The sequence below is a fragment of the Boleophthalmus pectinirostris genome, unplaced genomic scaffold (genome assembly GCF_026225935.1).
Source record: "Boleophthalmus pectinirostris isolate CB_2022bp ecotype Guang Dong unplaced genomic scaffold, ASM2622593v1 HiC_scaffold_4, whole genome shotgun sequence".
Taxonomy (NCBI): Eukaryota; Metazoa; Chordata; class Actinopteri; order Gobiiformes; family Gobiidae; genus Boleophthalmus; species Boleophthalmus pectinirostris.
Genome location: NW_026571353.1, coordinates 37,271,942 through 37,299,262, shown reverse-complemented (window position 1 = coordinate 37,299,262; position 27,321 = coordinate 37,271,942). Strand labels below are relative to the sequence as shown.

Here is a 27,321-nt window from a genome sequence, read left to right as displayed (position 1 = left end):
GGTTTTTGCAAATCGTCTATAGTGTATTCTGATTTGTGACCTAGTCGCTGGAGAGAAATGAAATTGACTAAAAGCTACAGCCTGGGAGCAAAACGAGGTTCAGTTTTTGGGGCCCTCCATTAAAGTTTATCTACACTATAAACAAACAAACTTGGGACTAAACCATAAAACTGTAAATGCAACCTCAACATTTTAAAGCTGAATTATGGCAAAAAGAGAAATCCAATTTGTCAACTGGACAAACGTTTATTTTGGTCGAACACGTTTGCTGGTGGACACTGCCGTATATTCACCTAAATAAACTTTTGACAAATTGAGTTTCTCCTTTTGCCATAGATTTTACCTGAACGACTGAGGGACTGTACACAAAAGATGAATTATGTCACTTTTCTGTTGCTGGATCTGTCGCTTGCTCATCTCCATGACGATGTTGTTCCTCCATATGGCATTAAACTTACAAACAGTATTTTTGAGCAATAAAAACACATATAATTTAACACAGAGATTAGTTTAAGTAAATTGTGTGACTTTTCTGGTGGAAGGTTCATCAAACGCTTTGTCTGGAATGTTTCACAGTACGGCATTAATCCTTTCTATCTTCATGGAGACCAAACCAGGCCAAGTTACAGGTCAGGTCTGTGGAGAGGCGATCCCGCTCACAGTCAGAACACCGGTTTATCTAGGTTTTTTTTTGTTCTTTCTGAGCTTTAAAACTATCTGTAATTGAATAAATGTAAGGTCGAGCTGTTTAATGTCACACTGTGGAACATTCGAACCATAGAAACGAGCAGGTGACGGACCCCCAACCAAAAAGTTACACAGTGCTCCTTTAATGTCGTACGATGGAAGTCAGACTGATGAGGTCCAGGCTTCTCTGAGGTCTGATGTTCACAACAAGAGTCCGGATTCTAACCTGAAGCTCAAATATTCAGTGCTCTACAAATGTTTTCATAGAAACTTTTTAAAACAGTATTAAAGTAAAATCAAACTCTACAATCCGAGTCGGCACAAAGACGAGACACTGCAGGTCAAAAGGGACACAAAATGCTTTTCAAGATCATGTAAATATGAGGCATTTTATGGTGTAAAAACAGACAAAATTGCAAATATTTGGGATGTATAAATCTGAAAAATGGATAGAGCCAGGTTTCAATTTCTTAGTTCATTTTGTTTGGCATTTAAGACATTTGCAGAGGGGATTTTGGATTTGGTATTTAGAGAAATCCAACCCTAAGAAACAGTAAAAGTTGTAAAAGTTTCGCCTGTAGTGTCTCGCCTTAAATAGAAATATTGCTATTAGTGGTTATTCTGTTCTGTTGGGTTTAGACTGGGCTGAACCAGGTCTGACCCCGGACCCTCAGACCAGGTTGAACTCCTTGAGGTTGTGGCGCAGGATGGTGTCTTTGACGGCCACGAACACAAAGCGGATGTTCTCCGTGTCTGTGGCGCAGGTGAAGTGGTGGTACAGCGTCTTCTCTTTGTCGGGGTTTTGTTCTTGGTACATTTTCAGGATGAACTCTTGGGCGGCTTTGACGTCCTGCTGTGGACCTGAACACGACACGAGATAAACACTTTTATTACAGTCTGTTCTGGGCTGTTATCAGGGGCAGAACACACACTGTACAAAGAAGTGAAAGAAGGACCAAGTTTGTGAGTGTGACGTCATTTATATCAGTCAAATGAAACTCTTTGAGGCTCGAGGTTATAGGAGCAAATTCTGACCATGAGTATCGTAACAATAAATGAGCCAAACCGGAGTGAGGCTGCTGCAGGTAACGCCCCTTCCCACTTAAGCTCAACATCAAATCATCTCATCGTGATGCAGAGACTCTGTGTCGCCGTGACCCCCTCCGCAGAGCGTCTGTGTTGACCATCGTGCACCTCTGACATTTTCTAACTACGCAACAAAAAGGTGCAGACAGAAGGGAGAAGCAACGCAGACAATAAGGGCTGTGATTGGTCCTCTTTACATCTTTTCTTTTTTTTTTTCAATTTTATTTATAAATTTTGATTGCACATTACATAGTATGTATACCAAACATAATATTTTTGCTTTTTTTTTTTCCCAAAAAAAATAACCCAAGAAAAAAAAAAAAAAAAAAACAAAACATAGAAGGAAAAAAAAAAAAAAACAATAAAAATAAAATAGATTAATAATAATAGCAATAGTAGAAGTAATAATAAAAGCTAAAGTAAAAAAAATAAAATAAAATAAACAAATGTAAATTATAATAATAACTAGAAAAGCACTCAGAGAGCGCAGACCTCCGCCAAGGACTACCCCCATTTTTTATATAAATTGCGATAAAATCAGTCTTCTGGATCAGATCCGGATCAGCCTTTGGAATATGAAAGAGGATCCCATTGTCCATCCCTGAGTCAAATTTCATGGGGTTTGGTCAATAATTAACCGAGATATTGAGAAACAAATTTTTTGGCCCCATTTACCACAATGTTAACTAAAATTTCAAAGTGATCCAGAATCCAGGATTTCTTCCGGATCACCCCCAAAATGAAATCAGTTCTTCCTTTTCACATTTCCAACAAATCCTGAAAATTTCATCAAAATCGGTCCATAACTTTTTGAGTTATGTTGCTAACAGACAAACAAACAAACAAACAAACAAACAGACAAACACCGGCAAAAACATAACCTCCTTGGCGGAGGTAATAACAAATGAAAAAACAGCAGATAATACAAAGACAGATAAATACACAGCGACAGATTAAGAAAAAGACATACACATACACACCCTAAGGTATGGTGCCCATTTTATATGTGTCCATGTATTTCAAAAATAGCTGCCATGTTTTTTTCAAATTTTGTGGTCGAACCTACAAGGGTAAATCTCATCTTCTCAATGTGTAAAAAATTGAGGGAGGGATCGCTTTCTTCCACCTCAAGAGAATGAGGCGCCGCGCTATCAAAGGAGCGAAGGCTACAGCGTGAGAACAATGCTCCGTGGTCGATACAGCAGGGGGCAGCACAACAAAGAGCGCAGTCAAAGCACTGGAGGGAATTTTAGTTTTATATGCCTCAGACAATAAATGGAACATCTCTCTACATCTGTTCTACATACATTTCCAATACTCCGCTTTCCCCCTTCAAAACGAAGGCGGCAAAGCGACAGTGGCAGTGTGTGTTGACTCGACGCAGAACTATAATTCGCCCTTTAGCTGTCCTCAAATGTAAGTATCAGAGCTCAGATGCTCTGGGGGGATCCTCGGGCGGGAGATACTCGGGAGATGGAGAGAAGGAGTGACTGGAGAGAGGAGACTCAGGACAGGCTTAGGCCTTGTCCATATCTGCTCTAACAACAAGAATAAACCTTTGTCTGTATTCCAAAATCTCATCGGGCTTAGCAAATGGATGAATTATTTATCATCAAGAGATACGTGTTTTTTTCCACAAAACAACTAAAGAGCCAATCGTGAGCGAGGCTGCTGCAGGAAACACTTCTTCCTGCTTAGCAACGCTGTCAATCAAACCTGTCACTAACAACATCAGTCCCTCAGCAGTAGGTAGTTTACGCAGCTGTACTGTGACCACATACTGTTTATACTATATAAGTGAACATACAGGCCACTGTGTTCCAAATAGAGGCTTTGCACCATCACGTGTCTCCCATGGCAACAGTACCTACGCCGCCATGACACTGGCCACACTATGTCATTGACTTCAGCAGCATCAGAGAAACATGGGCAGGTTTTGTTGTGTATTTGGTTGTTCTAGACGCTCTGAAAGGGATAAAAGGAATCGTTTCTTCACTCTTCCTCTGGAAATTACTCATCAGGAGCTCAAAAAAGGGAATTATCAAAAAAAAAGACACGGTTTATGTTCTCTAGCCATAATCCGCGTCTTTTTCCTACAGTACCATCAAGACACCTGAAGTTTCATCAAGGTATTTGCTATTTAAATTGTTTCATAACTTATTTAATGAAAGGAGCACATTTACTGAGCTAAAATTTCATTAATTTATCCAGGAAAACCCGCACTGGTTTACGATTCAGCGAACCCACACTGGGCTCCTGTGATCAACATGGAGCACGAGTCGAAGAGTCTGTGAGCCGAACCTCGAAAGAATCGGCCATGAAAAGATCCTCGCGAACGTTCTGCTCACAAAAAGCGATTAATTCTAGAAGACATAGTTGTGGATAAACAAGACAATAAAGAAAACATGGGTCCTGCGACGAGTGACATGTTTACATGTGCGTAGGAAGATACAGTTTCGAACAACCAAATACACAACAAAACCTGCCCATGTTTCTCCGATGCTGCTGAAGTCAATGACATAGTGTTGCCCGGTGTCATGGCGGCGTAGGTACCGTTGCTATAGGGGTCACGTGACGGTGCAAATCCTCTATAGGAAGTGAGCATAGCCGAGTTTCGACTCCATCAACTCCAATTCAATTTCTGCTGAAAAACCGTGGCTCCTCTGTAACTGCCGCTGTGCGCGTCAACATTCTGATCTGAATGTTTGTATTAACCTGCTCTACATGATCCTGGGGGTTTATTTTGGTATTTTGCCCCTAAATCAAAATATGAACATAAATAACAGACCAACCAGAGGCCTTCTTTCCCTGAAGTCGCTCCGGCTAGTGTTAGCAAAAGTTTTGATTGACAGCAGTACAGCTCCTGCCCAATGCCAAAGCGGAGGAGCATTACCTGCAACCCCCTCGCTCCTCACTGGTCTGTAGTGTGTAAAGTGTAGTGTGTAGTGTAGTGTGTTGTGTAGTGTGTAGTGTGTAGTGTAGTGTGTTGTGTAGTGTGTAGTGTGTTGTATAGTCACGTCTGCGCTGTGTCTCACCTGTGAACTCGGGGAAGTACGTGGCGATGTGCGAGTACATGATCTTCTCCTGCAGGATGTCCGTCTTGTTGAGGAAGAGGATGACGGACGAGCGCTGGAACCACGGGTAGTTTATGATGGTTTTGAACAGGGCTTTGCTCTCCTCCATGCGGTTCTGCGGGGACAGATCTGTGAGGGTCTCACTCGGGTTTAGAGTCACACTTCACACTTCAGGAGCTCACCTCATTATCACACTCAGGCCAAAACCTGATCGTACTCGCTCAGAGCCACCAGGAAGATGATGGAGGTCACGTTCTCAAAGCAGTGGATCCACTTCCTCCTCTCTGACCTCTGACCCCCCACGTCCACCATCCTGTCATCATCACATCACACACACGTAAACACACACACGTAAACACAAACACAAACACACACACACATGTAAACACACTCGAGCCTGTAGAGGAGCTGTGTTCGCCCCGGCCTCACCTGAAGATGACGTTCTCCATGTCGAAGGGATACTCGATGATACCGGTGGTGGGCACTCGGACCCTGAGGATGTCCTGGAGATCGGGCAGATACGACGGCTGGGAGATCCGGTCCAGCTCGCTCAGGTAACTGCACACAGACAATTTATGATGAACTGTTAAAAGCAAAATGAGCTCCCATTTGTATTAATCACGCAAACACCAAAGAAGTGACATTTTAACAACACAACTGATACTTTGCAGCTGATGGACACCAAACTAACTAGAGGCACTGTTCTGTCTGAAGCTCTGTCACTTGAGAAACAAAGATTCAGACAGAACAGAAGAGCAGATGTGAGCTTAATAAAGCATAATACAAAGTGTGCAGTTGGGCCGCTCTCTGGACTCTAGTGGACTTCCAAATTAGAATCAAAACTAAATGTAGACTTCAGTGACAGATGACCTGTCAGGCCGGGACAGAAAATATACATATATATTTAACATTATGCACAGACAGACAGGGACGAACTGGGACCAAAAAACAGCCCTGGACTTTTCCCCCACAATTAATCCTACCATGGGGGGGTGGGATTTTGATTATTTAAATAATTAATAATGAATTAAGTCAGTAATGAAATCATTAAAGAAAACATATACAAAGATTAACTACTTCTGATTGTTTATTAACAAAAACATCTAAATCACTTCATTTCATAGTGACTTAGCTTTTTTGTCTTTAACCTAGCAGGCACAGATTGCCCGTCTGCTCCTCAGAGTTGTGAAGGTGACTTTTAAAATGTTTTCCCCTACAGATTACAGATTACATACCCCAAAATTTAGTTTGTAACGGAATCCATTAAATTACTTAAAGTGAGTAAAGTAATCTGAATACTTTGGATTACTTGGTTTGCTGTAGAGAAACAAAGACGAGGATATTGTAACATACAATTTTTTTTTTTGCTAAAAGACAATAAAAAGTCCAGACTTTACTTAACCATATTAAAAATATTATTGATAGAAGAGGACATAGTTTAGACCTGATTTGGACCTGGTTTAGTCCTGGTTTAGACCTGGTTTTAGACCTGGTTTTAGACCTGGTTTAGTGTCCAGCAATGAGTGGATTTACCGAAAAAAGAAAAAAAAAAAAAGTGAAAACAGGAAAATACCTCTGTGTAATCAATTTATTTCACCAAAGTAACTGTAATCCAATTACCACTCACTGAAACAGTAACTGTAACTGAATACAGTTACTCATAATTTGTACTCTGATTACATAACGCTGGTACATGTAATCTGTTACTCCCCAACACTGCTGCTCCTGTTGACAGAAATGTTCCATCATAGAGACAGAAAACTTGAAGCCCTGACTCACAAATGTGACATGGTATTTCAAATGTATTAGAGAAATTGCTGAGTATTTTTGTATCGGACCCCAGGAATAGAAATTGTGAACGTGATCCCACTAAATAAACATATTTGAGATCTTTTAGCCCTGTTCTGTTCATGTATTGGGGGGGTGGTCCTCACTATTTAGTGGAGTCTGAGAGCTGGTACTCTCGGCGGCGCTCGTAACACTCCTGGATCCCTCCGTCCTCCCACAGGTTTTTTATGGACACTGCATGAGTCGGGTCCAACTCCTCCACTTTGTCCACCTCCACCTCCAGCACAGAGCTCGCCTTATCCTGGGGGACGGAGAGAGAGAAGAGTCAGAAGAGTGTCCACAAGAATGAGGGCGAGAGACACAGAAGACAGTCAAATGCAGGTCAGTAATCTGCTGTCCACCTTCACCTTCTCTCAGGTTGAACATACTGTAGCATCAGCCCCATAGCAAGTCTTTTTTCAAGGTTTTTGAGGAAATGCAAAAATAAACCACCGAAGATGACTAGGACATTTAGTGTGATGCATAATGATGGTGTTGTGATAGTGCTCTGAAGAAGGAATGACTTAGCACGGAGAGCAAAGGGAGGGGAGACCATCAAAAACGAGACTGAAACTAGTTAAATACAGTATGTTGATTTGTTTTTTTGTTTGTTTTTTGTCAAATATAGCATTTTCAAAGCAGTAAATGGGCCACATGATGATCTAAACATTAAAGTGTTAAAGATGAACATGCCACAGAAGTGTAACACCTCCGCTTTACGGTTTGAGTAGTACTTGGTTCTACGGGTCTGGTTCTTAAAGGTCAAAATGGACTCTTGTGAGCTTTAAGTCATGTTAGAATGTTGTTCCCTCCTCACAAACTCACCTGGAGTTGTGTTTCATGTTTTGTTTCATTCATTATGATGTCATGAAGTGGTAGTTTTCGAGTTAACAGCTCCTTTTACCTTTAGTTCTGTAGATATTGGCAATTCCAGGGCTGAAATGATCCAAATTGAGCACTTCCTGTATTACCACATGACTAGGGTGACCAGATTTTCAAAACCCCTGGTTCGTGGTGGTTGGTAATAATAAAATTGTGAAACAAATGCGTAATTAAGGAAAAGTGTTCTGACACTCGGCCAGTACAGTCACATTTTCTTTGTGTTTTGGTCGTTTTTAAGCAGCTTTTTGTATTTTACCTAAACAAATGACAGTTTATGCCTCTCTGCTGTTGGCAGGGATCAGACTGGTCAAAAATAGGGAGACATGGAACATTTCTTGTATAAAACTGGGACAAATCAATGGTTCTGAATAAATCTGCTGGGACAGGGGACACAGGCTCAAAACAGGGACTGTCCCGGGTAAAAAGGGACGTCTGGTCACTCTACACATGACATCACAAAGTGGAATAGCACAAAATGTAGAAGTCTAAAGTCTAAATCTGCAGGGTTTATGTGTTTAAAAATGTGTGAATGAAACAAAATACAACTCCAGGTCTGTTTTTTGGTGATTAAACAACTTTATAACATAAATCAGAATATGGGGCCTTTAAAGTCGGGTCAGTACCTGATTCTCTGGGTCTGGTTCTTATAGTCGGGTCAGTTCCTGGTTCTGTGGGTCTGGTTCTTATAGTCGGGTCAGTACCTGATTCTGTGGGTCTGGTTCTTATAGTCGGGTCAGTTCCTGGTTCTGTGGGTCTGGTTCTTATAGTCGGGTCAGTTCCTGGTTCTGTGGATCTGGCTCTAACAGTCGGGTCAGTACCTTGTTCTCTGGGTCTGGTTCTTACAGTCGGGTCAGTACCTGATTCTCTGGGTCTGGTTCTTATAGTCGGGTCAGTACCTGATTCTGTGGGTCTGGTTCTTTCAATCGGGCCACTACCTTGTTCTGTAGGTCTGGTTCTAACAGTCAGGTCAGTATCTCGGTCTGTAGGTCTGGTTCTTACAGTCGGGTCAGTACCTTGTTCTCTGAGTCTGGTTCTAACAGTCGGGTCAGTACCTGATTCTGTGGGTCTGGTTCTTACACTCAGGTCAGTACCTTGTTCTCTGGGTTTTGTTCTTACAGTCGGGTCAGTATCTGGGTCTGTGGGTCTGGTTCTTAGGGTCAGGTCAGTACCTTGTTCTGTGGGTCTGGTTCCAAAGTCGGGCCAGTACCCGATTCTGTGGGTCTGGTTCTTACCCTCGGGTCAGTATCTCGGTCTGTAGGTCTGGTTCTAACAGTCGGGTCAGTACCTTGTTCTCTGGGTCGGCGAAGGCGATGCCCAGCGCCTCCATGGCTCTGATCATGGCCTGTATGGATGTGTAGATGTTCTGGAAGACCAGTTTAGCGTAGCTGCGTTTGTCCTCGTCCGTGTAGCCTCCTCCGTGGATGATGCGCATCTGTTTGATGAAGGTGCTCTTCCCGCTCTCTCCAGTGCCTGCACACACCAGACAAACCAGCAGGGGGCGTTACTTTCACTCCAGATAACGCAGTACTCCATTCACACAGAGACCAGAGAGCCCACAGCCTGCAAATCACCTGCTGCAGATGCACAAAGCAGACTCCTGGATCTGACTGTTTCTGTGGATGTGGACACACAGTGCACCAAGTGAACCATCATTCCCGCTCATGAGTCCCTGCCGCGTCTGATCTGTGGAGAGGGAGCGGCTGGTTTCTCGGACTGAACAGGGCTGTGGGATTATAGAACCCAGCCCTAGTGTTTTGCTCATTGATTCTGCAGATATAGACAGATTATAGAAAACAGTTGTGAGGATTCAGTCCCCATTTTAAACACCAGAGCGGAAACATCTGAGAGAGACTTGCTCTTATTTTATTTTACTGGTTTTATTATTTTAAGACTAGTGTGATTATTTTAGTAGTTAATTTTATGTTTTTATTATTGTTGTTTTATTATGTATTTACTAGTAAGGACCACGCCAAGAACGACATAGTGCGAAAAGAAGTTTGTTGATGATGCACGAGGGGCGGAGATGGCTGGGTTGAGACTATGGGTGGGGGCTCCGTCTCAGAGTTAGTCGAGACAAACTGGGATGATGGGAAATGCCGCTACATTTAGGCTTCTGGGAAATTAGAGGCGTGGTCGAAGTGAGCTGTGGTTCGCAGGTGAGGAGGAGAGGGCGTGGGGCGTGGTCCTGCTCCTGAATCTTAGTTAAAGGTTGTATGGAGGATTTTTTTTAATTTCAAATTGTCAATGAAAGTTTAAAATACCATTACAGAGACGCAGCAGTTTTGTTATTATGATGACCAAAAAAAAAAAAAAAAAAAAAAAAAAGAATGAATGGTGGAAGGTGGACGTAGTGAGGCCAGATAAACATCAGCCAATAGTAGTAGTAGTAGTAGTAGTAGTAGTAGTAGTAGTTTATTTTCTTCGGTCAGTTAGCATAATCATGCATCATGTAACAATGATTAAACAAAACAAAAAACAAAACAAAACAAATTATGCAGTTAGTGCATATAAATAAAGTTATTCTGTAGACCGAAACGAGGCTGCCTCATTTTCTATTGGCTGTTAGGTTGTCAATCAAACGCCCTACGTTTCTAGTGTAACTGACTCGTTGGTGCGCGGGGATTATGTGGTTTATGCAGCGGTTCTGAGAGGCTTTTTAAACTGTAGCTTCCTTGCAATTCACACAAAGTTTGTTGAGATGGAGGATGAGAATCCACGACCAGTTCGCCGCAAAAGAAAGTCAGTTTCTGAGGTGGCTGAAAGAAGAAGAGAAGGGAACAGGAGCAAAGGTGAGGTGATTCTTGGAGATTCCTCCCAGCGATTGCGCGCCTGAAGCAGATTATCGCTAAATTATTTTTAGACAGGTCACTTCAATAGTAATTCTGAACACGCACTGGTTGTAAACAAATGTGATTTCTAGAGTAAAGAGGCAGGAGGAGGTGTTTCTACTGAGGGAGCAGTGGAGGAGGAAGGTGGTGTCACACATGCACAACATTTGAAAAAGGACTGTCGCTTTATTTCTCTTTCCTTAAAAAATCCTCTATACAACCTTTAATCGCATTAACTCCATTTTGTGCAGCACTTTGGAAACAGTTTGTTTGTGAAATGTGCTATAGAAATAAAAAGGATTGGATTGGATTAGACTATGAAATGTCAGACTAATGGATATTTTGTTGTTTGCAGGAGCATAAAGATTCATTAGTTAAAAAGTGTCACACTGAAACCTGAATGTGAATAATGTTGGAGCGTTTCAGGCAATTCAAGTGAATGAACTTGTGGGTGTGACCACAGGCCACAGTACAGTAGAGCTGTGTGTGTATGCGTGTGTGTGTGTCTAAGTGTTGTGTGTGTATGTGTGTATATGTGTGTATCATAAACACATTTGTTTAACAAATGTTGGGCTGCATGTGTCTGCTGTGGAGAGGCTGAGCTGTGTGAGCAACAGCCTGTAACCACAGCACAGGAACAGTTTATGAATTGTGCTGCGATTATTTAAACACTCGACTGATCACAATTATTCAATTACATGAGGCATTTACAGTAGAGCTGCTGTGAGTTCAGAAGTTCACACGTGTGCAGATGTGAAGGGTAACGGCTCCTGTCACTCGCTTCTGTCTCCTCTGCACACCTGACAGGGCGACAGGTGCGCTGGAGGAGAGGAACTTAAGATGAAAAAGTTTTTAAGGAGATTCCTGCACACTGTCTCACTCTTGGTTCACTTTTATTAGTACGTTTCTTTAAAACATTTCAAAGCTCCAGTCAGACAAACACTCACTGAAACTCTGGGCTGTGACAGGACTGAGAAAAGACCCGTCCTGTTTAATAATATCTTCCATTTGTGTTGGGTTTAAAGCCGCTCAGGACTTTACACTCACGTCTTTATTTATTCACTCCCTCTGGGTTTCTACCTCCTGCGTTTAAACCTGAATACAGAGAGTATAGTTTATATAAGTTCTGAGTTATATAAGTGACAGCAGTGACGCAAGCTCTTTCTCCCTTTTGCATAGACTTCCTTCATAAATTTGGACTGAACAAACAAACTTAGACAAATCAGCCCATTTGAATGCACCTTGTTTCCAAGTCAAGTTTCTGAGACAAGGAGACGAGTGACTCTCACGAAAACACAACAAGGCTCATGTAATCTCACGCAAATCAGGCTCAGGGCGGCCATTTTAGGGACCTCGCGGGAAGAGGGCAGACCGGGTTTGAATGGAGCTTACAGGCAAAGAGCTAACGATGCCGTTCTCTACGTAACACTATCCTCGCAAACAAACGAAATCTCCAAGTGTATTATGGCGTCTTCTGCTTTTCTGGGGCTGTCACACTGACGGTAATAAAGTCCAAATTTGAATGGCCGCTCAGCTTCAGCTTCAGCTAAGGGCGTTTGTCTCCAAAGATCCTGGGGTTTCAAAAAGGGAGGTCAGACCCATCGACCGTATAAAGAAGTGGACTAAGGGACTGCGACGTCACCCACAGCGTTCAGCTCCAGTCAAATGACGCTCACAAAAACTAGAAGTTACAGGAACGAATTTGGAGCTCCTACGAATTAGTTTATGGACAAAATAGTGAAATAAAAACCGCAGGATCATGTAGAGCGGGTTAATATGAACAAGAATGAAAATGCCGAGCCTGACAGCAGCACTTACAAAAAAAGGGGCAACGTTTTTTTAATACAAAGTAAACTGGAGCCAGAATCGATGGAGCCAAAAGTGCACCCATGGTCACTTCCCATTTGGGACGCTGTAACTGCGGGTCCATTTATATAAACAGTCTATGGGCAGAATTGGCTCAGTCATAATGGAGGGAAATTGTTTGCATAAAGTATTTAAGGACAAGGTTCAATAATGTTTATTAACTATAAAACAATATGTTTATTAACTATAAAACAATATGTTTTATAGAGTCCCTCTTCAGTATCCACTCATAAACAGCTGCCTGATACACACCAGAGCACAGACTACTCCAATAGTTTACGAAGACGTGAGTCTGGTCACAAGGACTCACAGGGGACTGAAACCATCACAAAATCTGCAGAATCAATGAGCAAAACACTAGGGCTGGGTATCATTAAGAAGTTGCTGATACGATACAAACCTCGATACATAGGCCACGATACGATACATATCTCGATACAGTGCACTTTTGATTTGATACGATGTATTTCAAATCGATTTAATAAGGCTCAGTAAAATATAAAGGCTAAATCATGACTGATACGAAAAGTCTTTGTTAAATCACTTGTTGTGCAAAGTTCATATGAAACCTAAACATTATAATCATCAAAACTAAAAATGTCAAATGTGTCGCATAAACAAGTTTCCTACCACTAAACAAGCAACAAAACTGTCTCGCTGTAACAAAATTTTGTAAAATATACCAAAAAATACTCTTGGTGATATATTGATACAGCAGCCCACTGTATCATCACATTAAACGATCCGATATATCAATATTTTGATATTTTTGCACACCCCTACAAAACACTAAACTAGAGGTGAGAGAAATTAGAGAGGCTGGTGCCCCCTAGTGCCTCCACTCAATTTCATTTCTCTCCAGCGACTAGGTCAGGAATCAGAATACACTAGAGACAGTTCACAAAAACCCCGGAAGTGTGAGTTCGGGCACCAGCCAATCAGCGAAGAGCCATATATTCAGTGTTGGCAAGAGATTGAGGATTTAAAGTCGGAACCAAGAGAATGTTTGGTGAATTTTATCAAGAGGAAAAAACGTTATTGCCCTTCTTCCTCCAAATAGCAGCGATTGCTTAAATAAAAAAAGTACCTACCGACGAGCGAACGAATCCTAACGCTGAGAGGTCAGACGGTTTCCACAAGGTGAAACCGTCTGATGAGAGAAATGTGATTGAGTTCTAAATGATGAGTGACCAATGAGCTCCTTCACTGAAATAAACAAATCTCATTGGACGATCATGTTTGGATCTGGGTCTGATGAAATTGTTACTGCTTCATGAAGGTTTGCAGTTACAGTTTAGTTTGTCTCCAGTCCGATGGCGGCTCCTGCTGCTGTAGTTTTGTTGTGTTTTGGTGCAGTCGGCTTCAGCTCCATAAACAGACCTCTGCTCGTGTCCTGTTCAGCCCGGGCCCTGAGTCCCCTGGGAGCGGGATAATGGTCTCCTCTGAGGAACACAACTGAGTGGGTTTGATCGGACTAATCACACATGAGCTTTCACCTGCAAACTCTACAACGGAACAGATAAAACTTAAAAATAAAACTTCATCCTCTTTTTATACAACGCAGGAAACTTAAAACTTAAAAAATAATAATACGAGTGTGCAAAGTATTATTAGTTTCTTTTAAAGGGGAGGCTTGTGAATGTTGGTGCCCCATCCAGTGAACTTGACAGACCAGCCAAAAAATACACGTTTTTACAATCACGCGGGGGGTGTTCTACGTGTACTCCTATGGTGGAATGTTCAGCAGTTACTGAAGTGGCACAGTGCACTCAAAAAAGCTTTAAGACAGTTTGAAAACTCAAGCAAAAACACAAAATAGATTTAAAGAGCACATTTTCAGGATCCTGTAATCAGTCCGAGCGTTTAGGAGTTTGATTTTTGACAAAAAAGTGAGCGCGACAAACTGAAAAACTGTTGTGACTGACTTGTTTAGCAGCACAAATCAGTTCACCTGTTGTAGTTCGGCTAAACCAGCTCTTTATGTTCAGATTGTGTTAGAACAAAACGCAGATTAAAGTCTAATTTTAGTAACAGAGCTTCAAACAAAGCAGCAGAGATTTGTGTCTAAGCTGCGCCGCTCTCCGTGTCCACGTGTCAGTCTCAGTTTGTTTTCAGTCCAGCCCTTTTTTTTTTACGGAATAAAAATGAAAATAAAAGAGCAATTAGGCAAAAAATTGTTTCTATTATACAATCATGCAAGAATAAACAGCGGCTCAAACAGGCCATGTCAGACCATCTCTAGTAAACACTTTTCTCCAGGTTAGACTGAGATTCAACTACTCCAGATGCCCTTCCTTCAGGAGTCAGTGTAAAAGTGTCATCAGGGTCTTGAGATTTAGAGGTGGGCCATACAATACTACACACATTATTTTATACCACTTTGTTTTCTTGGAGCCAGATCAGAATTAGTATGATTTTTTTTTTTTTTTTTTCCCCGATTTTTTTTTTTTTTTTTCACTATTTTCCCATGTGTGAATTGCCTGCATCTAATTGTAAATCCTTTTATTGTCTGAGAATCAGGAAGTGTGTGTTAGCATGCTCGCTGGTCTCTGCTCTGGTCTCTGAAAGTTGTGAAAACTGCTTGTAAACTATAATTAAGAAGCTCTGAATGCTTAATGTAAGTAAGGAATAACTTTGGACCAACGCAAACTGTTTAAAAAGAGTGAGTTCTGTTTTTCATGTTTTTTAAAGGTCTTTTATTACAAAAAAATTGACTCTTGTGAGCTTTAAGTTGTGTTAAAATGTTGTTGCCTCCTCAAAAACAGACCTGGAGTTGTGTTTTCTTTCATTCACACGTTTGACTAACTCTTTATTATTAGTCTGAGCTGAAAATGCTCTGTTCCACCTTGTGATGTCACGAAGCGGCAGTTTTCAAGTTTTACCTTTTACCTTTTGTTCAGTAGAGTTTTAAAATCATCCAAATGATTCTAGTGAAGGTGTGTGGAGTTTAAAAACACAGTGAAGCACTTCCTGTATTACCACGTGACATCACAAGGTGGAACAGAGTGTTTCCTGTTTGAGAGAAGAACTCAGCCTAAATACACTGAAAAAAAAACTTGGAAGATTTACTAGAACAAATCCTCATTACAATTTGGACTCGCACTTTTTAAGTCACATTTACTTGTCAGTATTAAGTAAAATGTTCTTACCACCACGATTAACAGTCATGAATTCATGGAGTTATTGTTGAATTTATTGAGTTTTTTTTTTTTAAGTTAGAAGTCATATTCATGCAAATAAATTAAGTTAAATATATGCAATATTGTTATAATTAATTGCATTGCTGTGATGAAATAATTAAAGTAAATATTACATGTCTTTTACAGGGGTCTCCAACCTTTTTCCTCCAGTGAGCTACTTTTACAAAACGAAAATGCCAGAGAGCTTCTAGTTTTAGAGGTCACAAAAAATCGAGCAAATTTAAGAGCCACGGCAAGACTTAGATGAGGAGCAGTTAGACGCCTGTAAAACATAAACCATTATCTGTTTATTTGTGCACAAAGTTCGGCATCAAAATGATACACGTGCAATGTTAAAAGGCATTTAATTCATCAAATTTTACTTTTTAAGCACAATACGTGTAATTCAGAAATCCCTTGATGAGCTACTGGGAAGAGGGTGGGGAGCTACAGGTCTAGTATTTACTGATGTATAATAAAAGGTCACATTTTTATGCAGCACTTTTCCACCTTCAAGGCTCAAAGCGTTTTATATCACGGAACCTCTCACACATTCACACATTCACACACCAGTGCACACAGACACTGGGCGCGAGGTGGTTCAAGTGTCTTGCTCTTTGACACAACAACAACTTTCATCTGACGGAGCTAGAATGACACACTGGCCATCTGAGGGTCGGTGGATCTCACCACTCAACCAATATATATTTCACTAGCTAAGACCACACCAACAACGACATAGTGCGAAGAAGTTTATTGATCATGTACGAAGCGAGGCAGAGATGGTTGAGACTCTGGGGAATCTTCAATTGCCCAGCTAGAGCGGAACCCCCCCGTAGTAGAGACAAACTGGAATGATGGGAAATGCTGCTACATATAGACTTCTGGGAAATTAGAGGCGTGGTGGAGGTGAGTTGTGGTTCGCTGGTGAGAAGAGAGGGCAGCTGAGGCGTGGTCCTGCTCCTGAATCTCAGTTAATAATATAAACTACATATATTTTAATGTAGAGAGTGGGATTTGAAATGACAACCTTCAGATCAGTGGACAAACGCTCGACCAACTGAGCTGGGCGTCGCTGATAAGGACACCAACTTATCTAGAAGGACTTTGGCATGACTTGGTATTTGTGTGTTTGTGTGTTGCGACTGTAAAAACTCTCAAATGTAAATATGGATATTTTATCTATAAAGTTTTTGCATGGACTTGCCCCGCCCCCTCCGTTACAGGATTTTATTAAAACAAAGACTGTCAGTGGGATGGGAACTATAGGACCACGACCTGGGGGAACTGTGAGCTCCACGCAGACGCACAACGTTCAGACAATGCACGCTCTCAGTCAGAGGCACAACACTTTGGAACATTCTCCCATTATCAATAAGAGAAACTCCAACACTGGACACCTTCAAATCCCACTTGAAACAGCGACTAAAGGAAATCCAGACTTGTGGACACTTTTAGTTTAGAAATGTCACTTGTTTTAGTTTTTTCTTTTAAATTTGTGGTGTCACCTGCCCAAGGACGACAGATAGAAATGAGCATTTTTGCTATAATCTGTCATATTTACACCGCAGTGTTGTAGATGTTCATTAAGATGCACTGCCCCTATTAAATAAATAAATAAGTATTGGTGATTCTATAGTAGTTACTTACTCATTAAACACAATACTTTGACTACAAGAGTAAAATAAGTACATTTTGTCCATTGGTTTTACATAAGTTGTAGTTCTCACAGAATTATGTTACATTATTTCAGTGTAAAAATGACCACAGTTGATTTAATATATTTTACTATCCCCAAAAGTTTTGTTGTTTTTTTTCAGTGTAAATGAAACAAAACACAACTCCAGGTCTATTTGTGATGAGAAAACATTATAACATAAATCAGAAAACAGTTAAATAAGTACAGCTACATCACATTTAATCAAAACCTAAAGCGTTGAAATAAGTGGTCGATTTGATCAGAAATGTCAGTTCATTCCCATGTATGAGATCACGATTCTTTTTTTTTTTTTTTTTTTGCAGAGCAGCCTCCGCCCTCCGCTGGTTTGCATGTGATTTGCATGAGGCGCAGCTTTAAAGACAGCAGTTCCTGAAATACACCTGTGGACGAGTGCGGAGAGAAGTGAGGGACTGTTTGGTTTGGTTAGAAAAACACCGGGTCGGTTTTAAATCCTCGGCATAACCACAGAAATGCGATGAAGGGACAAACAAGGAAATGTGTGTTAAGATCTGCTGCTGGTCCCTTCACGATAAAGGCCTATTAACATATTTCAGAGCTAGTCCCCAAATATTTTACATTTATTTTATGTTTTAATGTTTTTTATTCAAGTTTATTTTGCCACATACGCTAAAATTTTGCATTACACGTCCTTTATTACTCAAAAATTGACTCTTGAGTGAGTTTTAAACCATTTTCTAATGTTGTTACCTCCTCAAAAACAAACCCAAAGTTGTGTTTTGTTTCAGTAAATGTCAAGTAACTCTTTATTATTCGTCTGTGTACGTCTAAATACAGCTGCTTTTACCTTTACTTCAGTAGAGATTGGTAACTCCAGGGCTCAAATCATCCACATGATTCAAGGGAAGGTGTATTATTTTAAAGTACAGTGGAGAACTTCCTGTATTACCACGTTACATCAGGTGTCAGTTTGAAAGAAGAACTCAGCCTAAGTACGCAGGGTTTGTGTGTTAAACGTGTGTGTGAATGGAACCAAGCACAAGTCCAGGTCTGTTTTTTCATGACGTAACGCAAGACGAGTCCTCTAAATGTGATATGAAGATTATTATTTTCTTGTCTTCTTCTTTTTATAAGTGGGTATACAATTCAAAGAGCCATTATTACGCTGTTTTCTGATCTATGTTGTAATATTTTCTCTTCACAAACAGACCTGGAGTTGTGTTTTGTTTCATTCACACATGTTTAACACGCAAACCCTGCAGATTTGGACAATTTCAGACCTGGAATTATCAACCTCTACTGAACTAAAGTGGAATTTTGAGCTTTGGAGACGTAGACAGACTAATAATAAAGTGTGAATGAAACAAATTGAAGACTCCTATGTCTATATCTGTATCTTTTCAGGAGGTAACAGCATTATAACATGACTTAAAATCTCAAAAGAATCAATTTTGCGCTATATAGGACGTTTAAAGATGCACTGTGTAACTTTATTTGTGGAAGGTCGGCTCTCTGTAGGGCTGGGTATCATTAAGAAGTGGCCGAAACCTCGATACATAAGTCACGATACATACGATACATACCTCGATACATAGGTCACAATATGATACATACCTCGATACATAGGTCATGATACGATACATATCTCGACATATAGGCTACGATGTGATACATACCTCGATACATAGGCACGATACGATACATACCTCGATACATAGGCATACCATACATAGACGATACATACATACCTCGATACATAGCCACGATATGATACATACCTCGATACATAGGCCACGATACGATACATACCTCGATACATAGGCCACAATACGATACGTACCTCGATACGTAGGCCACGATACGATACGTACCTCGATACATAGGCCACAATACGATACGTACCTCGATACATAGGCCACAATACGATACGTACCTCGATACGTAGGCCACAATACGATACGTACCTCGATACATAGGCCACAATACGATACGTACCTCGATACATAGGCCACAATACGATACGTACCTCGATACGTAGGCCACGATACGATACATACCTCGATACATAGGCCACGATGTGATACATACCTCGATACATAGGCCACAATACGATACGTACCTCGATACGTAGGCCACGATACGATACGTACCTCGATACATAGGCCACGATACGATACATACCTTGATACGTAGGCCACGATACGATACATACTTCGATACATAGGCCACGATACGATACATAGGCCATGATATGATGCATACCTCAATACATAGGCCACGATACGATACATATCTCGATACAGTGCACTTTCGGTTAAATACGATACATTCGATATGGTTCAGTAAAAAAATAAAGGCTAAATCATGGCTGTGACACTGAAAGTCTTTGTTAAACCACTTCTTGTGCAAAGTTAATTTGAAACACAAACATTTTAATCATCAAAACAGTGAAAATGTTAAATGTGTCACACAAACGAGTTTCATTCCTCCGAACAAGCTGCAAAAATGTAGCACTGTAAAACTAAAATAATGTAGTAAAACATATCAAAACATACTCAGCAGCCCACGATATCGATACTGTATCATCACATTAAACGACACGATATATCGATATTTCAATATTTTTGCACACTCCTGGCTCTCTGGTTGCCTGTTATTGCTTTGGACTGGAAGGTTTCGCCGTACGGATTAAACCAAGAGAATGCATGTTTTTCAAAGTGTTTGGGAGCGATAAAAACACTCTACACGCGATAGAATAAATGCAACAAGTAGCCTAGGTAACCGGAAAAGTTTCACAATGCACCTTGAAACTGTTTTAAGTAACCGATATATAAACTATGATAATAAATGAGACGTTAAAAGTGAATAACGACTGGTCTTCGCTTCGGATCAGCGTTGAAACTCAGCTGAAAAAATTGAATTGTTGAATTTATATCGAACGTATTTTAGTTGAACACTGGTTTAAGGGCTTTGAGAACGTTTATAGAGATAATAACTCCACTCCGAGACACAGATACAGACACAGATTGGTGGTTTTCAGAATTTTCTATCATGTAAAGACGTCACACTCCCAGATTTTCCATGAAATCTCCAAAAGCGAAACGCACAAGTGTTGAACCTGAGCATTTCTATTAGTGACAAGAGCAGGAGTGGGCAAACTTTTTGAGATAAGAGACTGAACAAAAAGTGTGAACGCAGTAGTAAGCCTTCAGTTTTACAAAAGCTCGTGTTATTGTTAGAAAGTTCTTAAGTTAACTGTCACAAGTTAATTGATTTGCTGTTGTTTTTATGTAAACAAACACTCATAATTTTGATGTGAGTGTAAATAACCTATAGTATAATTTGCCTTGGTTAAAACTTCTTGTGACATTTTTAATAATTATTTTTATATTGCACTGTTTTTTGTTGTTAACCATTAATTTACGCGTTTATGTTTAGAGCTTTTATTTTGAAGGGTTTATTTTCGTTAACCTTGACAACGAGAATGGAAAAACGTTACACGGAGCAAATATACATATATATTTTTTGGTATTTTTTATGTTTTTTTTTTCTGAAGACGTACAAATTTATGTTATTGATTAAACATTTCTTTTGAATAACATGTGGTTGTTGATAGATGTTGTCAAGAAGAATGTAAATAATAATCAAACTTGCGTTGAGTTTTGCGTATTTACACTCTGTATTTTGTATTCCTTTCAGCTCTTACGGCAGATTGGAGGATTTATTGCCGTTAAATCTAAAAATCGCCAGTTCAAGTGTCAGTCTTCATTCAGAGTGGTTCGCCACAGACACAGATTGGTGGTTTTCAGAATTTTCTATAAAAGTAAAGTTGTCACACTGCCAGATTTTCCATAAAATCTCCAAAAACGAAATGCACAAATGTCAAACTTGAGCATTTCTATGAGTGACTAGAGCTGGGGTGGGCAAACTTTTCGACTCGTGGGCCACAAAGGGTTCTATAATTTGACATAAACGCTGCAGTTTTTTGGCAATCCACCTCATAAGAGAAAAAAATTACATGATAATTACTGAAATATCCCATAATTGAAAATCATTACAAAGTATTACGACAAAATATCCGTCTTTCAAGTCCCACGGTATTTGCAATTTATTGAAATGACTTTTAAAACACTGACAATTACTATTATTATTATTATTATTCAAGTTCGGCGACCGTAGTTTGGTCTAGACCTAAGACCTCACTGTATCCCAACAAAAATCTGCATTTGAATGATATAAATTTTGTTTCCCGCATCTGAATTAAATATTTTTTGTCTATAGAGTGTGAAGATGTCGTATGAAAACGTGCAAAAGCTCATTTCTGAACTTCATTTAAGAGCAGCCTGGGCTTTTGGATCCACGTCGAAACGTAAAGCTGCGGTGTGTAACTTTTCTGACGGGACATGGCATTAAATCTTACAGAATGTACAAGTTCAGGCCAAGTTACGGGTCAGATCAGCGGAGAGGCGACCCCCGCTCACTTCACTGTGGGAATCCGAAGCGTTTTCAAGGTGTTCGGGAGCTGCAAAACACACACCTGTGATTGAATTTCTGCGAGGTATTTACGTTTAATGCCACACTGCGGAACATTCCAGGGCACAGCGACGACATGTCCAAGTGTCAGGCGGAAAAGTTACACATTGCAGCTTTGATGAGTGGATTTAGTGGGTAATATTCACAGAAACATTGACAGTGTAGTGTTGTAAAGTGACACATGTGAGTGCTCGGTCCTCACCCAGCAGCAGCAGCTTCAGCTCACGCCGGGAGTCCCTCTTGTCCTTCCGCAGCTGTCCTCTCGATCTCCTCGTTGATTCTCTGGTTCTCCCGCTCCTCCGCAGAGATGCAGCATCCCGCCATCATCGTCCCCGGCCCGCGTGTCCTCTCCTCGGCTGCACAGGAACCTCCGCTCCCCCCCAGGAAAGGAAAACTCTCAGCCTCGCGACACTAAAAACCCTCGTCCTGCTCAGAGACAAGGGCACGGCATCCTGGTTTCCGCTGTGACCTGTGTCCAGCTTCAGTTTAAACACTCACAGATGAATTTAAATACAAAAAAAAAAGTAAATTAAACTAAAGAAACAATAATAAAAACGCTTAAACAGAGCTCATGGAGTGTGTTTGTCCGCTGCACCTGCCGTGAGTCTGAGGTGAGGCTGCACCTGTCCCAACTTTTAGCGGGGCTCGTGACGGGAGGGCGTGGCGTAGCGGGCGGACACGGGGCGCGCGCGCACACATCAGAGGAAGCTCGCGGAGGACGTGAAGCTGCGCGCGAGCCGCTTTCTCTGCTGCGCGTAGAGCGTCACTGCGGAGCGTCACGTCTCAAGTGCGGCTCACGTTCATTTTATCCGCACAAAATGAATGAAAAAAACACAAAAACAAACTCAGACATCAACAAGAATGAACTTTAACATATTAAATATAGATATGGGCAGTGTTGGGAAGGTGACTTTTAAAATGTATTCCCTTACAAATTACAGATTACACACCCCAAAATGTAGTTTGTAACGTAATCCATTAAATTACTTAAAGTGAGTAACGTAATCTGAATACTTTGGATTACTTGGTTTGCTGTAGAGAAGCAAAGACTCGGATATTTTCACATAAGATGTTTTATCTGCTAAAAGACAATGAAAAGAACAGATTTTACTTAACAGTATTAAAAATATTATTGATAGAAAAGGAGGAGACACAGTCCACGCTGCATGAGTTAGTTCTTTAAATCTCGGTTTAGACCTGGTTTTAGTCCTGGTTTAGACCTGGTTTAAACCTGGTTTTAGACCTGGTTTTAGTCCTGGTTTACACCTGGTTTAGTGTCCGGCAGTGAGTGGAATTACCAAACAAAACAAAACAAAAAAACGGAATAGCCCAAAATGTGAAAACAGGAAAATACCTCCATGTAATCCATTTATTTCAACAAAGTAACTGTAATCCAATCACCACTCACTGAAACAGTAAATGTAACTGAAAACAGTTACTCATAATTTGTACTCTGATTACTTAACTCTGGTACATGTAATCTGTTACTCCACAACACTGGATATGGGGCAGATAATATGAATATTAAAATATCAAAATACAGAATTGTGTTATAATCACATTCTGTGGTTGTAATACAGGTCTAATCCAAGGGTGGGCAAACTTTTTGACTCATGGGCCACAAAGGGTTCTATAATTTCACGGAAGGGCCGGACCAAGAGCAGAGTTTTTTATTTATTTTTTTAGTAATCCACCTCATAAGAGAAAGAAAAAAATGAAATGACAATTACTGAAATATCCCATAATTGAAAATGATTACAAAGCATTATGACAAAATATCTGTCTTTCAAGTCTCACGGTATTTGCTATTTATTGAAATTACTTTTAAAACACAGAACAATTATTATTATTATTATTATTATTATTATTATTATTATTATTATTATTACTATTATTACTATTATTACTATTATTACTATTATTATTACTATTATTCAAATTCGGCGGGCCGAATCAGGTTCAGCGCTTGTGAATTTACCTTTAGTCTTTATCTTTCATGGCAGGTACAATATGATCAATAGTGAGAACTGAGAACTGTTTCTTGCCTCCTTTAGGTAGTATGACATCATTTAATTCAAGTTTATTTATAAAGCACATTAAAAACTACGTCAGATGACCAAAGTACATCACATAAAAGCCAACAAAATAAAAAAAACAGTTGCACACACATTTACACAGATAACATGAAAACTACAATGAAACACCAAGATAATCTAACAGCTCGTACTAAATGCCAGTGAGAAGAAGTGAGTTTTCAGTCTCGTCTTAAACTGTGTTACAGACTGAGAGGATCTGACAGGAAGAGGAAGGTTGTTCCACAGTCTGGACGCTGCCACAGAAAAGCCTCTGTCACCTCTTGTATTGAGATTAGTTTTTGGGTACAACCAACTGAAGCTGGTCAGCTGATGTCAGGGCTCTGGGTGGAGTTTAGAGCTGCAGTAACTCCCTCAGATAAACTGGACCCATGGAGTACAGACATTTTGAAAACAATTAATAGCATTTTAAATTGCACCTGATATAAGACAGGGAGCCGGTGCATTTATCAGCAGACGAGCTGCAGAGTTCTGGTCGTGTTGTAAACGCTGCAGGAGTCCTGGTCTCAACCTACATACAAAGAATTAAAATAGTCCAGGTGTGATGTTACAAAAGCATAAATAGCTTTTTCCAACTCTGCCTGTGGGAGGTTGGGCTTTATTTTAGTGAGGAGCCTCAACTGAAAGAAGCTGGACTTTATCACATAATCACGTTCTATAAGACCACGTGATGATGTCATGTCCCAGATGGGGACAAGAGCCAAATTTCTGATTTAACCAGTACTTTGACATAAAATAGCCTGTTTAAAAGCCAGGTCCTGTGATTGAATCTTACAGAAGTGTGTTTTTACATTGAATATCTAAATACTGTGCTGCCCCCTTGTGGCGCTGATGTTACTCAATAAAGTGAAAGTCAAAACTTCCCCTGTCTTACCTGTTTGTTTGTTTTTTTGTTTGTTTTTTGTGTGTTTTGTTTTGTGTTTAGTTTTTTTTGTTTAATCCTAGAATGCAGTGGTCTGCCTTCTTTATTTGACGCACAGTCAAATAAAGTGGATACTATAGGATTTATGCCTACTGATCACAGACTGAGCTTTAATTGATTGGAACTTGGGAGGTGTAATTACTGTTAATAACTATGACGCCTCAACTATGAGGCTCAAGAAGTTCAACCTGAAGTTCCACCTTCCTGAAACATGAGAAACACCCCTTATTACAACAATATTCAAGCGTCCCTGGAAGTGCGTTAAAAGGGTCAATAGTCAATAGTTTTGTTTTGTTTTTCTTCAATAGTCAATAGTTGGAGTCTGGTTTTATCGTGTTCTCAGCTGCTGCACGTGCTCAGTGAGTGGCAAAGCTTTTTAACTTTCGCTTAAAGATTATGACGCACCAAGACATTCCGACGGTGAGTATTATGTTCATTAACTAAAAATCTGACAATTGCATTATTACAGGTTGCTACAGTAACAGTTTCTAAACGCAGTAGCTGGACTGTTAGACCTAAGAGGTTTAGATAAACACATATAGTGTTATTAGGCTGATAACCACGGATCGTTAAACGAAGACAAGAGATCGGAATGCTTCATTTGTCACGTTTACATGAGAGCTTTAAATTAGAATAAAATAATTTAATTCTGAATAAAAATTCATTCTGCTTAAAAATGTACAGCATGTAAACACTTAATTCCTATGAAAATGATTATTCGGAATTAAACTTAATTCAGAAGTAAGTGGGTGGTTTGTTCCTCGATCATTTAAACGTTTATTCGTGTTAAAAATAATTCCAGTCGTTCAGCGCATGCTCGTTGAGTCGCCCTGACACGATCCGGACGATCCGGCTCCACCAGTCATCAGACTTTCATCCACTGCTCTTTGGATTTGATCTAATGTGTCCTTGTAGTAAAAGTCAGGGAGGATACCAGCGACATGCGGTCAGGGGAGGCAGGTCCCCCACACATTTTAGGGATAAACATACAGACTTATTTTCTTTTGATCTGTAGTGAGTTCTGTGGTTTAAAATAACGAAATGTCACAGTTCTTTTCAACATAATGCAAAGAGATGTGAAAGGGGGAGCATCTGTGTGAAAGGGGGCGCACCTGTGTGAAAGGGGGAGCACCTGTGTGAAAGGGGGCGCACCTGTGTGAAAGGGGGAGCACCTGTGTGAAAGGGGGAGCACCTGTGTGAAAGGGGGCGCACCTGTGTGAAAGGGGGAGCACCTGTGTGAAAGGGGGCGCACCTGTGTGAAAGGGGGAGCACCTGTGTGAGGGGGGGTGGATCTGTGTGAAAGGGGGCGCGTCTGTGTGAAAGGGGGCGCACCTGTGTGAAAGGGGGACCACCTGTGTGAAAGGGGGAGCACCTGTGTGAAAGGGGGAGCACCTGTGTGAAAGGGGGACCACCTGTGTGAAAGGGGGACCACCTGTGTGAAAGGGGGACCACCTGTGTGAAAGGGGGACCACCTGTGTGAAAGGGGGCGCACCTGTGTGAAAGGGGGCGCACCTGTGTGAAAGGGGGAGCACCTGTGTGAAAGGGGGAGCACCTGTGTGAAAGGGGGAGCACCTGTGTGAAAGGGGGCGTGTCTGTGTGAAAGGGGGCGTGTCTGTGTGAAAGGGGCCTTGTCTGTTTTATAGGGGGGTGCATCTGTAGCCGCACATTTACTACAGAAATATGGATTATAAATTGACGGTGTCAAATTTCACTGCACACTTTAATAATAATAATGCATCAGTTTTATTTAGCTCTTTTTTGGACACTCAAAGACACTTTACAGAGCATTATTCAGCATTATTCATTCACTCCACGCTCGGGTTATGGTAAACTACTATTGTAGCCACAGCTGCCCTGGGGCAGACTGACTGAAGTGCGGCTGCCAATCTACACCATCAGCCCCTCCGACCACCACCAACACTCATACACACACCACTTACTAGGCAATGTGGGTGAAGTGTCTTCCCTAAGGGCACAACAACAGTTTTTGCAACTGGTGTCCCACTGATGCACCTTTTTTCCCCAGTGGTCTCCTATCTAAGTATCTGGCCTTGCTTCTGAGATCTGACGGGATCAGGCTTTGACAAGCCGGTATGGCTTGAGTAACTGAGTCTTTTTACAACTAAATAAATCATTCACAAACACATTAACTATAATCTTAATGTAGAGATTCTGTCCACAAATTATTTGCAGGAAGTTTATGTGAACAACTGACTGACCAGTGGTATAATGGAGTTTAGCTCAATTAGTTAATTTGCTTGTTTTCTTTGTTTTATCATTACAGCTTACTGTTTTTATTAGTAAAGGTGATTCTTATGCATTTGTAAAGAAAATATAAGCAGTATAGTGCCCATCCACATTTTTGAGCCTACTGCACTTTGTCTCACCAGATGCATGTCACTGAGGCCTACCACAGTAAGCCTCTTCCTGTGTACCATATCTTAGATTATTACACAAGGCTTGAAAAAAAAAGTGGTGAAGTCCTTTGTTAGAAGTTTTGCTCATGATGCTTTTTACCTCCAGATGTGATTTTCCATTCCAACACCATGGCAGCTGGATCTGGCAAGTACATTTCACTCTGAACTCTGAACTCTGACACACGTTTGATAATGAGCTGTTTATTCTGGGATCAAATATTTGAAGATGAGAAAATAAACTCATAGTTG

General features: G+C 40.7%; 1 pseudogene; it reads right to left on the bottom strand.

Moving 5' to 3' along the window:
- Positions 1-1,079: 1,079 nt before the first annotated feature.
- Positions 1,080-22,221, bottom strand: LOC110162086 (guanine nucleotide-binding protein subunit alpha-14-like; annotated as a pseudogene).
- Positions 22,222-27,321: the final 5,100 nt, after the last annotated feature.